This window comes from Ceratotherium simum, chromosome 27, assembly GCF_057802395.1.
Source record: "Ceratotherium simum simum isolate JZ-2026a chromosome 27, ASM5780239v1, whole genome shotgun sequence".
Taxonomy (NCBI): domain Eukaryota; kingdom Metazoa; phylum Chordata; class Mammalia; order Perissodactyla; family Rhinocerotidae; genus Ceratotherium; species Ceratotherium simum.
The window spans coordinates 27,765,717-27,781,609 of NC_141926.1; positions in this window are offsets into that span (position 1 = coordinate 27,765,717).

Consider the following 15,893-nt stretch of genomic DNA (forward strand, 5'->3'; position numbering starts at 1 on the left):
TAATTAATTCATGAATACTAAATAAAATATTAGCAAACAGAATCCAATACCATATTAAGAAAAAAATGCACCATGACCAAATGGGCTTTATACCAGGAACGTAAAATTACTTTAATATTTAGAAATCTATTACTATTACATATTATGTTATAGATCTAAGGTCAAAAAAACCATGATTGTCTCTATAGATGCTGAAAAAGCTTTTGACAAAATTAAACACTAATTCATGATTAAACAAACATGAAGAAAATAGGAATTAAGGATACTGTATATATAACATATAAAATAATATATATAAATAAAATTATATATATCTAAATTCCAAAGCCAATATCTTATTTAATGAGGAAAGAGTAGAAACATCTCCACTGAAATTGTGAACAAGATAAGCATGCCCATATTTATGCTACTATTCCACAAGGTACTCAAAATATTAACCAATGCAATTAGATGACAGAAATTAGGGGCACAAGAACAGTTAAAGAAGCAGCAAAACTATCTCTATTTCTAGATAATATGATAGTATACCAGGAAAACCTCAGAGAATCAATAATAATGCTAACTCAAATAAAGAGTCCAGTAAGTAGCATGATATAACATTAACATAAAAAATAAATGCCTTGGGCCGGCTCCGTGGCTTAGTGGTTAAGTGCACGCGCTCTGATGCTGGCGGCCCGGGTTCGGATCCCGGGAGCGCCCCAAGGCACCACTTCTCCGTCCAACGCGAGGCCGAGTCCCACGTACAGCAACTAGAAGGATGTGAACCTATGACATACAACTATCTACTGGGGCTTTGGGGGGAAAAAAACTGAATAAATAAAATCTTTAAAAAAAAAAAAAATAAATGCCTTGCTATACTAATAAATAAGTAGTTAATAGTTAAAGGATATAATGATAGAGAAAACCCATTTACAATAACAATAAAGAAGATTAAATACTCAGGAATTAATTTAATAAGAAATGTGGAACATTTAAAATTTTTAAGAATACTTTTTAAAGACATAAAAGTAGACTTGAAGAAATGGAAAGACATATCCTGTTCTTGACTAAGACAACTCAACATTATAAAGATGTGAGCTCTCCCTAAGCTAATTTATAAACTTGATGAACTCCCAACGAAAACACCAGCAAGCTATTTTATGGAGTTAGACAAGTTGATACTACAGTTCAGGAAACTTCAGAATAGGCAGGAAAACACTAAAAAAGAAAAACTACAAGGGGGACTAGCCCTACTAGACATTAAAATATACTATAAAGCCTCTATAATTAAAACATGTAGTACTGGAACATAAGTAGACAAATAATCCAGAAAAATGGAATGCAACAACCAGAAACAGTCTAAAATTTAGCACGTGTTAAAAGTGGCATCTCAAATCACTGGAGTAAAGATAAACTTTTGATAAATGGTGCTGGAACAACTGGGTAGCCATTTGGAAACAAATAAAACTAGGTCCATATCTCACAGTATACACCAAAATAAACTATAAATGAGTTAGGGATCTAAATTAAAAATGAAACCATATGAATACCAGAAGAAAACATGAATGAATTCCTCTAGCTGTGGATTAGGTAAAGGCTTTCCAAATGCACATCAAAATCCAGAAGCAATAAAAGAAAAGATCCTAAAAGTTCTCATCACAGGGAAAAAAGATTTTTTGTAACTATATGAGGTGATGGATGTTAACTAAACTTATTGTGGTAAACATTTCGCAATATATGTATGTCTAATCATTGTGCTGTACACCTTAAATTTATACAGTCTTGTATGTCAATTATACCTCAATAAAACTGGAAGAAAAAAAAGAAAAGATTGATAAGTTTGAATAAATAAAAAAAAATCTAAATATATGCAGGGGAAAATTTGCAAGGTCAAAGACAACTGAAAAACTGAGAAAAAATAGTCACAACATATACCATAGACAAAGAGCCAATATCTACAATATATCAACAACTCTTAAAAATTGGGGAACAAACACCAAAAACATGAAAATTGGAAAAAATTTGAACAATTTTCACAGAAAATAACCCTCAAATATACGAAAATATTTGAATACAGTCATAATCAGCGAAGTACAAATTAAAACACTGAGGTACCATTTCTTAACTCTCAGACTGGCAAAAATTAATGATACCACATTCTGTTCATCAGGGTGTAACGGAACAGCCACTCCCATGTACTACTCATAGGAATGAAAACTGTCCAACCCTTCTGGAGATAAACTGGACAATACCTGACAAACCCACACATGCAATTACCTATCGATTCAGCAATCTAACTTCTAGTACTCTACCCTGATGATACCTCCAACAATTAGAAAATATATATGCACAAGGTTATTCATTGCAGCATTGTTTTTAATTGCAAAATATTGGAAACAACCTAATGCTCGTGCCCAGGAAAGTCACTGAACATATTATGTTAGAGCAACACAATGGGGTACTCTGCAGCTGTATAAAAGAATGAGGAAGATCTTTATGAATGGAGTTGGAGTGGTTTCCAGGAAAATGTGTTCAATGAAAAAGGTACATTGCAAAAGAGTATCTATAGTAGCTACCTTTCTCGTCAGAAATAAAAATATATAAGAAAATAAACATGTATCTGCTCATTTGTGCAAAAGTAACACAGAAAGGATAAACCAGAAGCTAAAAAAAGAGGTTACTTACAGGGAATGTGAGAGAAAAGAGTAAGAAGAAGGGAGAAATGGTAGTAAGGATGTAGAGGGAGCAACAGTTCTCCAAGTATAACTTTTTTTTTGAATAGTTTCCCCTCAGAACTATAGCCATTTTCACAAAAATTAATGGAAGTTAAAATTTAAAAAAATAAAGGAAAATTAATATAACCCAGAATAGGACGTGAATGTACAAGTAACAAATGAACCTAGTTACACTATAAATGAATAACATAACCACACTGAATGGGATGGAAAAGAAAACAATGAACCAAAGTATTTTTTTGGAAAAAAAACATTTTGAGATACTGGGAGACAAAAAGAACTGCACACAATTACTTTACTCTGATGAGTAAATCAGTTTCTCACAGGGGTAAAGCTTATCAACTTTGTAACTACTTGATGTGTGTACCAGGACTGAACAAATAAGTAAGTATATTGTAGATAATGGGAGCCAAATTTTTCACTGTTAGATAAAAAAGTTACAAACAAGGAAACATAGGAAGCTGGAACGAACCCTATTGGATTAAATTAGAATCAGAGATATCAGTATTAACTTACAATTGTTCATATATTTACAGACAGATAGATACAGAAATAAATATGAACAAATGTCTATGCATGGATTAGTATACATACATATGTACTCTAGCTCTATCCATTAAGAAGATCTACAAGCAATAACACCTCAGTAGCAATAAGCATACCTAGCACGCAGATATTGGTTTCTAAATACCATTCTCCAATAAAGGGAACAAGAACTCCTTGGACAAGTGGCTTATTTCAGAGCTGAGCAGGAAAAACACCAGGCGAATCTGGAATATCTTGTGTTCCAAAAAATAAGAAAGTGCTCAAAAAAGGATGGAGGCATGTTGAATAGCCACTGAAGCCGGTCTGAAAAAAATTCCCAATAGCTGAAACTGAAATAATTTGAACAAAATACATAATGATAGTACTGAATTATAACCTCTAAAATAAATAAATACCCATGTGTCCATACTAACATAAATGTATAACCGAATAAGCAAATAAATGGGGGAGAAGGAACGTCTCTTGTTTAGAAGAATTTCAACTAAAGGTAGAAGGAATGAGGGGCATACAAAATCACATTAGGCAAACAAAATAGTAATAATCATTACAGACAAGATCCACCAATAAATGTTAAAAATCAGTGGGCAAAAGATGGAAGAAACACAGGAGTTTTGCTGAGTCTAAAAGTATCTCATCCAATATATATATTAATTATGAAGGGAAAAATAGTAACTTTACATTAGAAAAACCCGGCTGACACCACCCTCCTCAAGGGATGAAGGTTAACGTCATCAGGAGTAAGATACATTGACATCATGTATCCCGTGATACTATGCCCTGAGTAGGGCATATCACTTTTTCTTGCCCAAAATGCATAACCTCAAAGTCCTTGTGAGAAAACATCAGACAAACTCAAATTGAAGGACATTCTACAAAATAACTGACTGGTCCTCTCCAAAAGTGTCAAGGTCATAAAAGAAGAGTTAAGACCGAGAAACTATAAAATATCGAGGAGACAAAGAGACTCATCAACAAAAGGTAATATAGGATCCTGAATTTGATATTAATCTCCTAGTTTTGATAACTATACTGTAGTTATATAAGTTAACATTGGGGGAACTGAGTGAAGGCTATATACATGTACTGTCTGTTATTTTTGCAACTTTTCCATAGGTCTAAAACTATATGAAAATAAAAATTAAGAAAAGAAATCACAGCATTTTAAAAGTCAGGATTTTACTTTAAACTTGACATTGTGATCTGGGCTCTAGTCCTAGGATTGATGCTAACGTATGTGACTTGCGTATGTCACTTAACATCTTCGCTTCATGCATTCATTCATTTATTCAATGTATATTTATAATACAATTGTATAAGATACCCTCTAATGATTTGTCTACTTTAGCATTCTATTGTCTAGGAAAAAGTGAGAAAGAGTGTGTAAAAATTATTTATAATCTTAATTTCTCTTAATATGATATTTATACTACTCTGGATATTTTATTGAAGTTATTCAAATTAATACTTTTCAAACATATCTTGTTTCATTCCTAAATTTAGTGCTTTTTTTCCTTTATTATTTACTTTTATGGGAAAAAACAAGGTAGCGAGAGCACAAACTACTGTTTGGGATCATATATCATCTCACTGTAAATATATTATATTATTGTCCTAAAAGACTGGTTTAATGCTTAGAAAGATCAATCAGCCTTTCATTGAATGCCAACTACGAAAGGCATAATAGAAGGTGGTGGGAATACAGAAATGAATAAGAAATAGTCCTGGCTGTAAGGAGCTGACAATTTAGCCTGAGAGCAGACATATATGTAAATGAATGTTTGTAAGCTGACGTGAAAAGCATTATGATAGAGATGTGTACCATCTCCAAAAAAGAACAATCAACTCTGCCTGGGGGCGTAAGGGAAGATTTTTTCAAAGATGTCAGAGTATTGGAGGATACAGAGCAGATAATTTTCAGGTAGAAAAGAAGGGGAGGATTTCTCATGATGTAGAATACTATGTGCAAATGTATAGTGTTATGAAAAACTGGTGCGAGTTTCAAGTCAACTGATTCAGCTGCTAAAGAGTAGTGGCAAAGGCCTTAAATACTAAGCTGAAATGGAAAGGACTAATGAACTTATCAACTTTTCTCTAATTCTTGTCCTCCTTACCACTGCTCTTGCTTGCTTGCTTGCTCTTTCTCTATTACACCACAGTTCATCCAAAAAAAATGAAAACAAATCAAAACAAAAACCCCAGACTTATCCCATGAGCTTGCCTTAACCCTGCATGCGACAAGAAACAAAATGCTCAGTCTTGCTTCTAATGTTGAATTTTATTCTATAAACATTCATGAGGAAAGGATACTCTACATACAAGACTCTGGATAGATAGACATAGTCTTTATCTTGCAGGTATTTAAACAGGGAAGAAAAATAGTCAAAAATAATTTTCATAAAAAATAACCTCTTTAGAAATAACTTCTCCCTATATACATCCACAGCCAACCCACATTCCTTCCTGCAGCACATTAATGGTGACCTATGAGCTGGTTTGTAGTTTGGGGTAAGAAGATATTGGGCAGACAATGGGTGGGTATCTTAGGGTGGCTCCCTGAAGTCATTCTTCAGACTAAAACGTAGGAAATAGTAGCAGCTCATAGGGAAGCAGGAAAGCTGTGGGATATTGGGTAGACAGACTGTTTTCCCACTGCCACCTCTGGAGCAAAGAACAGACTGTGTTTGCCCAATTCCCACTCCTTCCAAGTCAGTATTTTTATCATTCCTTTGCTCAGCTGTTCACACACCATGCTAAAGCAGCTTTCGTATTTTTTTTGGCAAAGGAGATACGCCCTGAGCTAACATCCATTGCCAGTCTTCCTCTCTCTTTTTTTTTTGCTTGAGGAGGATTAGCTCTGAGCTAACATCTGTGCCAATCTCCCTCTATTTTGTATGTGGGATGCCTCCACAACATGGCTGACGAGTGGAGTAGGTCTGTGCCCGGGATCTGAACCCCCAAACCCTGGACCGCTGAAGCCCAGCATGTGGAACTTTAACCACTCGGCCATGGGGCTGGCCCCACCTTTCATATTTGTTTTTAAAAATAGAAGCTATACATTGAATGCATATGTTTAACTATCAACAATAAAATATATGTAATCACCAAACAATGTTTTATACTAACTCCAGTTTAAGATTTGAAACTCAATTAAAGTAAAATATTTTCTTTGGCATATGAAGCTGTGGTGAAATTTAAAAATGAGCATTCTGAGGAGTTCTTGCTTTGGAATGAAGCATATAAACTATCATATAAGCAAATAGGAGAAATGTCACCTCTAGGTTCAAGTGACAATGCTTAAAATACCAAAATCTCCATTTTCCGGTGATGTTTTACCAAAGATGAAATTGGTCCTTCTATAAATACAAATAGTTTTAGGTCTAAAATATACTCTCAAGTTATTCAGCATTTGATTATTACCACAACTGCATTTAGACAGGAGAAGCCTTCAATAGCCAAAATTTCTGATAAAACAGCTTGTATAGTGTTGAAAAATCATGTGCAGCAATCATGCAGGAGGTAATGGCATTATTTTGACCATGATCTAGAAATCTGTCATTATTCCAGCCAGTTCTCACTGACGTTAGTTATTTACGTTTTTCCTTGACAAAGTATGATTTCTGAAGAAGGCCATATTTCCCCCTAATAGCATAAAAACTACATCAAGCATTTTAATATACAAAGGTGACAGTCCAGGATGTTAAAGCAACAAGAAAGTTCAGATAGTGATTTTCATAGATGTTTAATACTGCGAACCTTTGTTTCTCTGTTTTCTTCATTTTTTTAATGACAAATAAAATTTCAAAAATTTTATCATCCAGTAACTTTTCTGAAACTCTGAAATAATAGATACAAATATTCATTTTAAATCTATTATTTTCAGTATTTTACCATGGCTACCAGCAAAAATACTTTAAAGGCAAACAATTGATTTTTTAAAATTTCTTTAAAAACATTCTGGATGTCATTTGTATAGTGAATTCAAATAATACATCTCTTATTATGTTACAGTGGTAGTTATTGGTATTAAAATAATTTAGTAATAATAATTTCTTCAAAGTGTAGATGACTATTAGAAAATGGTTATTTAAATGAGAATTTTGTCTCCTTATTTAGTTCAATTCGTCTTCTTCAAAAAATAAACATACGATTAAAACTACAACATATAATTTCTATGTTTTGGTAATGAAACAAAATCAGTTTCTTATTCTTTTAAATCTTTATATACACATTTTCAAGCTTATAGATGTTGACTCTGAAGAGAATTTCTAAATTCTGTAAGCTACATTTTTAATCAAGAAATGACCTCAGAGGCCCAATGCACGGCTTATACATAGAACTCTTTTCGGAGATCTAGTGCTATCCCTTTACTGTTCATTGTGGTGGTCATATTTTAAAGCATGGAATTTCTATGTTCAGTTTATTCAATAAGGCAAGTTAAGAAACATTAAATTCTACATAATATGTCCTGCCCTGCAGAATGCCATCGCTTTTCTCTCTCAACTTTATTCTTCACCCATTTCCATACCCTTCCTAGGATCTTTCACAATCTTTCTGCAAAATTTCTACGTGCCCATGTGTCATAACCTACAAAACACCACCAAGAAATGTTTCCTCCCAGAAAGTTCCTCCAAGATCAATTTAGTATTAATAATCAGTTAATGCTATAATCTATTAATATGCAAAATTTAGGGGATGAAACAAACTTCAGGCAACAGGGTCATAAAAGACTCAGAAAAGTAGAGATGTGATCTTAATTTCTGAAAGAAAATTCAGGCAAAAGGAAAAGAGTACATAACATAATTGAGGGAGTACAAACTTGGAGATCAGTTGGAAATTTGCTGCAACATTCTAGCTGCAATATGCAGGATGAACTAGCACAGCGGAAGTCTGTCTTGTAAACAACCTTAAACCTATGTGAATAGACATTTAATTTCCTGATGAGACATAGTTAGAGGGTTGTTATGAGAATGAAGCGGCAGTAGGTAGTGACAGATGATTTTGATTCCTTATTACATTGGATGGATACCATACAGATGTTCTTAGGAATTGCTAAAGCAACTGAAGGACATTTTTCATTCGTTTTTTAAAAATCAAGCAACACCCAGACTCTACGCAAGCCCCTCTGCTATATGTTTGTTTATTTTACTATGCTCAAGAATTCTGAGCATCCTTTATCATACTTCAGCCCTCTAGTTTCTGAAACCTGGGTGCATTAATCTAAACTAGCACTCCACCACCAAGTCATTTCCTTTCCCAAAACATCTATCCTTTTTTTTTTTTTAACTTTTTCTTTCAGTTAATTTGTTTCTGATTTATGTCTCTAGTTAGATCTTGAAAGCATCACACCATCAGAGCTGATTTTTTTTGTGAAAATTTGAGAGAATGGAAACATTGACGCTTTCAGTATCTACAATGCAAGACATCCCAGAATGGAAAACTTTTTAGATTTAGTTCAGCATAGATTAGATACTGTGCTCCCCACTAATAGTTACTCATCCAAAGAAAAATTTATTCTGTTCTTAAAATGGACTTATTGGACTTTGTATAAAGAGACTGGATTAGAAACAATAACATTTTCCACACTGGAAACTTATTAAATTTTTTATAAATTAAATAGATCAAAACATAGAGTATAAAAAGATATTTTTAAAAGCAGGGCAAGATATACTGACAGTAATACATCTTAATGAAAAATTGGTTAACTTGACTTGGAACTCTATTTCATGTCTAAACAGCTGAATTAAGCTCGAGTTGTTCCAAATGTAAATATTCAGACCTGTATATAAAAGACAATAATTAAGCTAAACACTGATTTCCCTTCCAAACTTTAAAAATCGTACCAGGTTTGATCTGGTATTCTTTTCTCTTAATTTACTAAACAATAGAATTAGCGTCAGAAGGAGAAAGAAGACAATTATTAACACCATTCAGCCTTTTGACGGTAATCAAAATAACCAGTACTTCAGGGAAAAAGACCAAGAGAAAAGTGACAATTGATTCTAGAAAGAAATAAGAGAGTTGAGAATGTATGTTTCATCCTCTCCCAACTGGAGAGCTGAGAATATATGAAACTTGGATTTTAAATTAATTGCTTTTTCTTATGTGAACTTACACTATGAGAAGTGAAGTGGATTCTTTGAAGTTTTACCCTGGTTTAATTAAGGTGCTTATGGTTCCTTGAAGAAATGTTTCAAAAGAAAACATAAATGGAAGAAATGTTTCAAAAGAAAACATAAATGGAAGATAAGTTAATGTTGATTTTTTAAAAAATGAAGCAGAGAACATTCATTACTTTCCAATATTCTTTGCAACTTGCCACTCTGTTCTCTGTTTTGACCTCCATGACGGGCAAGACTTCAGATACTTTGATACTTCTTTCAATGACGTTATATTAACAAAGAGTAACATCTCATAAGAATACGCTTCCTCTCCCATTTCATTCATATTCACTCCCACATCCGGATTAAGTTCTGTATATCTACACTTAACTGGAAGAAATGTTATTAATTTTTTTGTTTAACAAATACTATTATATCAATTCTGTTATTATTACCAATTTACAGATAAACAAAGTAAGGTAGAAAGGTACCTTTGTCAAGATTTGATAACTAGTAAATGGCAGAGGTGACATTTGACAGGTAGTAGTAGTAGCTGCTAGTATTATTTTTTTAATAGATTTTTGTTGTCAAAAATTATTTGCTCCCAACTCTCTTCAATGTATTTTTTGGGGGGGAGGAGGGGAAAGGTCACTGGTTTTATATCTGTCTTAGCAATATATAGTGAAATAATTCAATCATTGTACACTGGGCTTTTTCCATACCTTTAAGTGTATATTTGTTGGTAAATAAACTAACTGGTGTTGATTAAATCTTCCTGATGATTAGTTAAGAAATTTCCTGGTGATAAGTTGGCAGAGAGAAAGCCAAAGGCAGCAGCCATGAATGGGAGGATCATGATAGCTATGAACTGGAGGATTTAGAAGTTATCATTAAATCCAGAGAAAAAATAGTTTTAAGAATAGAAATCTGCTCCACTTACTACACTAATTAAAAGGTGTTCCGACATAGGTGTTATACCAATTCATTATCACTTATGACATTTGTGTATGCATCCTCATTAAACATTAAAATCTCTTAATAATTGAATATGAAAATATGCACTATTTGTTCATTTGACTTCATAAGTGGCAAAAATAGAAGTTCTCATGTATATGAAGCTATGGTTTGTATGTACCAGGTCCAAAAAATGCTCCAAGAAATAACTACATATATACCCACACAATTACCTTTTGAAAAGTGAAATATTTTGTTTTAATTATGATACAATACAAGAAGGCCAAAAATAGGCTGGGTATGGTTTTTACTCTGAGTTATTAATTGATTTTTAAATCATATTATAAACTAAATTATGAAATCTTTGTTGACAATCTTCATTTTTTTGTGGACCAGATATAGCCACAATGACTACAAGTTCCCACACACACAGATCCTCAGAAGTTGTCAATTTCAATGGCCGATAATATTACAAAATGAGAATCAGAGTGATTTCTCTGAATACTTAAATTTTAACTAGATGCTATTCCTTTGCAAACAAGTTGAGTCACTGAAGGATAAGAGCTCCAGAAGCACCTGTAAGAATCTTTTAGTCTTTAAGGAAATGAGCTGTGTTGAGAATGGGAAACCCAGTTAGAGATACAAATATTCATTTTATTAGTATCATTCATTCATTTATCGATACAACCTATATTTGTTGAGTATACATTGTATGTCAGTTCCTGTTCTGCAACAGAAACAGGAATAGGACGCCAGATGCACTATCAGGGTAGGTTTCACACAGAATGTCAATGAATGGTTTGGTTGAACTCGGTTACCTTTCCAACCGGCTCATATATTTAAGGGCGTATTTTTCATGGCAAGTCGTTCAAAGAGATTTTTTGCTGGCTTTGAGCTGATTATTTTTTCTTTTAAGCAAAGCATAGGATTAAAAAAAAACACCCCACTAGCTCAGTTAATTTAGCCTATTTTCTATTTTTTTCATGCTGGCTCATTTCTATTTAATATTCCCAACCAAGTTATAATCTTCATGAGGACAGAAATACTCATGAATGTGCTTTTAAGAAGAATACAGAAATGTGTGTTCATGACATGGAAGGCAGCTGGCTGACTAACCACTCTGACTGGAGACTGATTTTTATTACTCCAGGGGGAAGGTAGTATTACTATAGTCTATTGATATACCATGCTGTCTGTTCATCTTTTCCTTTCTTGAATCATTTACCTAATAGCCAACACCCATCAGAGACTGGAAGGACAACAGAGGGGGAAAGAAGTATCAGTTCATTTCACATTTCTTTTTAAAAGACTATTTGTACAGATTTAATGCGATCTCCACCAAAATACCAATGGCATATTTCACAGAACTAGAACTACAAAAAATCTTAAAATTTCTGTGGAACCACAAAAGATCCCAAATAGCCAAAGCAATCTTGAGAAAGAAGAACAAAGCTGGAGGTATCATGCTTTCTGATTTCAAACTATACTAGAAAGCTATAGTAATGAAAACAGTATGGTACTGGCACAAAAATAGATACATAGATCAATGGAATAGAATAGACAGCTCAGAAGTAAACCCAAGCATATATGGTCAATTTACCTATGACAAAGGAGGCAAGAATATACAATAGGAAAAAGACTGTTTCTTCAGTAAATAGTGCTGGGAAAACTGGACAGCTACATACAAAAGAACAAAACTGGACCACTATCTAATACCATATACAAAAATAAATTTAAAATGGATTAAAGATTTAAATGTAAGACTTGAACCCACAGAACTCCTAGAAGAAAATAGGCAGTCAGCTCTTTGACATCGGTCTTAGCAATATTTTTTGGACCAGTCTCCTCCTAAAGAGCTTTTTCACAGTGAAGGAAACCATCAAGAAAACAAAACGGAAACCTACTGAATGGGAGAAGATATCTGCAAATCATACATCTTATAAGGGGGTTAGTATCCAAAATATATAAAGAACTTATACAACTTAATATCAAAAAAACCAAATAAGTCAATTAAAAAGTCGGCAGAGGAATTGAATACACATTTTTCCAAAGGAGACATACAGATGGCCCACAGGTACAAGAAAAGATGCTCAATATCACTAATAATCAGGGAAATGCAAATCAAAACCAAAATGAGATACCACCTCACACCTGTCAGAATGGCTATCATCAAAAAGACAAAAAATATCAATTGTTGGTGAGAATGTGGAGAAAAGGGAACCCTTGTACATACACTGTTGGTGGGAATGTAAGTTGGTGCAGCCACTATGGAAAACAGTATGGAGTTTCCTCAAAAAATTAAAACTAGGACTACAATATGATCCACAAATTCCACTTCTAGGTATTTATCCAAAGAAAACAAAAACACCAACTCGAAGAGATATATGCACCCTTATGTTCATTGCAGCATTATTTACAATAGCCAAGATATGGAAGCAACCTACGTGTCCATCGATAGATGAATGGATAAAGGAGATGTGGTATATATACACAATGAAATATTACTCAGTCATAAGAAATAATAAAATCTTGCCATCTGTGACAACACAGAGGGACCTAAAGGGAATTATGCTAAGTGAAATAAGTCAGAGAAAGACAAATACCATATAATTTCACTTACGCGTGGAATCTAAAAAACAAAACAAATGAACAAACAAAACAAAACAGAAACTGACTCACAGATGCAGGAAACAAACTGGTGGTTGCCAGATGGGGGAGGGGTTGCGGGAGCAAGTGAAATTGGTGAAGGGGATTAAGAGGTCAAACTTCCAGTTATAAAATTAATGTCATGGAGATACAATGTACAGCATAGGGAATATAGTCAATAATACTGTAATAACTTTGTATGGTGACAGATGGTAACTAACTTATCATGGCGATCATTTCATAATGAATCACTATAATGTACACCTGAAACTAATAGGATATTGTATGTCGATTATACTTTAATAAAAAAAAAGACTACTTGGTTTTGTTTTGCAATAAAAATAATGCAAAAGAATAGGACAATGTATATTTCTTTAACCCTTTATGGCTTGGATTTTATTTAATTTTTTAACACAACTCAAATGACAAATTAGTCATGCATCAGAATGGAATATTATTTCCTACCAATGGGTATCAGGGCCTACAATGAATAAAGAATAAATAGTTCTAACAAGGCAGGAGAACAATCTTCTACATACGGCAATTTTCTTATTGGGTTTGAGTATTGCTGTGGTCCCTTATGGCCAGAATTGCCATTTAGTTTTCCATAAGCTAGAATTTCTTACAAACAAGAAAAGGAAAAATCAAAGAAATATCCCATACATCCCCTCCTTTCAAAAGAAAACTTATTGATAAATTATGACTGTGATTACAGCAAAACAGCCAATAGCGACAGTAAGTTCTGTGCTTTTAAAACATTGTATAATCGGTTAGAAACTTTGTACTTTATCACTTCACAATACGTCTAGACAAATAAAAACACATTTAGCTCTTTCTGTTGTTCACCATAGTTAAATGTAAATTCATGTTCTCTTAAAAAACTATAATACTGGGGAAAAAATGATCACCCATTAATGTACTGCTTCTTGTTCTATATCAAACTCATGAATGAAAAAAGTGTTTTCAGAATATAAATACCATAGTCGCAAAATAAATTACTATTAATAAAAAAGTTATATTTATTATTGTTCTCTCCTGGAGATCTTTGTATGCCCACCAAAAATAACCTAAGATTTAGACTATTCCAGATAAAAATTCCAAAGCATAAAATAACTTCCAGGAATTAAGTTCATCTCAGTAATGTATACATATACTATATATATTCTACAATAAATAAATACTACTACTACTAATAAATATATGCATATATTCTACTATATTTTTACTTGTATCTCTGCAAGGCATGCCATTTTTGTGAATTGTAATGCTTATTTGCAATGATCATGGTTGCTTTTTATAGCAGCTATACTAAAGCAAACAAACAGAATTGCAGGATGATAGAAATAATGACTAATGAACTAAGTACTATGAAATCTTTAAGATAAGATAAAATTGCTTAAATATTACAAGAAGAATATGCATGTATTAATTGAGGAGTTAAAAAAAAATTCTTCTACTGAAAAGTTCAATGCATTCTTCATGAGGAAATGGCTATAAAATTAACATATTGAGACAAGGATACCTAAGTGGAGGCACTTTAAAAATATCTGAAGTAATTCTACAGTTGTTTCCTTCCTGATCTCTATCTATTTCTGATGAATGCAATGTAAATAAACATTTGCTTTTTTAAAATCAGATTCTTCCTCTAAGGTGATTCCTTCTGCTGTTCTCAGATCCAAGTTGTGAACCTGACCTTCTCCACAGAGAGATCAGAACAACTCCATCCATTTTCACGGGTCAGCAAAAGCCAGTTGCTGCGCGGTGAATCCTGAGTTAAAGAGGACAATACTTTGAAGTCAACCATATTTTTGCAAAGCTAAAGATATATAGTACCGTAGAATGACAAACTAGTGTTTTCTAAAAGTCCACATTAGTGTGTTTATCTGGATGCCTTCAGACATTGCACACATTTAAAAATGTATTTAAATACATAAGATAAAATTACGGGAAAAAAGCATTGCAGAAAGTGCGTCTTCTCTTCCTGCGAGACGCAAATACGTCTAATTAAGCAGAAGCACAGCCGTGGAATTTTGTCCATTACACGTCTGAATTGTGAGCAGGCCATCTATGAATTCATCTGAGAGGAAGCTTCCTGCCAGCAGACGTCAGAAATGGAATCATCATGCAGCACTGCATAGTTATCAAAAATAATAACAAACATCATTGACCCTGGACAAATTTTAACTGCTTATTAACACAAAAATACTGGAAAGTGGTACTATTGTTTTTAAGGGCTATAATGTCTTTAAAATATAACCCTTGAGAAACTTGTAAAAACAAATTGTTTATTATTTATTGTTGATAAATTTCCAGATTATAAGAGAATTCTATAGTGCAATAAATATAAATAAAATCAGTTTTCTTTAAAAAAATATTTTGGAAAATTGTAGTAAGCCACTTGTTCACCCTGGACCTCTTATATGGGGTTCCATTACTTACAGAGATGGAGTTTCTTGTAATAAAAGACAACAGAGTAAGAATGAGAAAAAAAAATCCCAGCACAGGTCATAGATCAGTCTTTACTGGCTATAGACTACTAATTATTTCACTGTTTGGGGTAGGGAAATGTGGTATCTTCTCCGTCCCCGAGTTAGTATGCGTATTGTGTGAAAGAACCTTGTAAATTACATTTTAACATACTACTTTAATGTTATTTATTTTATTTAAAGCAGTTTCTTATTAGCAAGTATAAATACTACCCAGATGAGAACCCAAGACTGTTTATCAATATAGCCAATGTAATAAATATATTCATTAGCTCTTGGGGGATGCATTCAATAGAAGCTAGTAAATAACTCAATAGTTGAGTTGGTTAATAACATCTAAATAATTTAATCTGATTTTTTCCTACAATAAAGACTTTTTCAATTTTTATTAGTAATGTTTGTGTTTTCCTGGTAGAGTAAATTATCTTAAATTTGAATATAGCGTCATA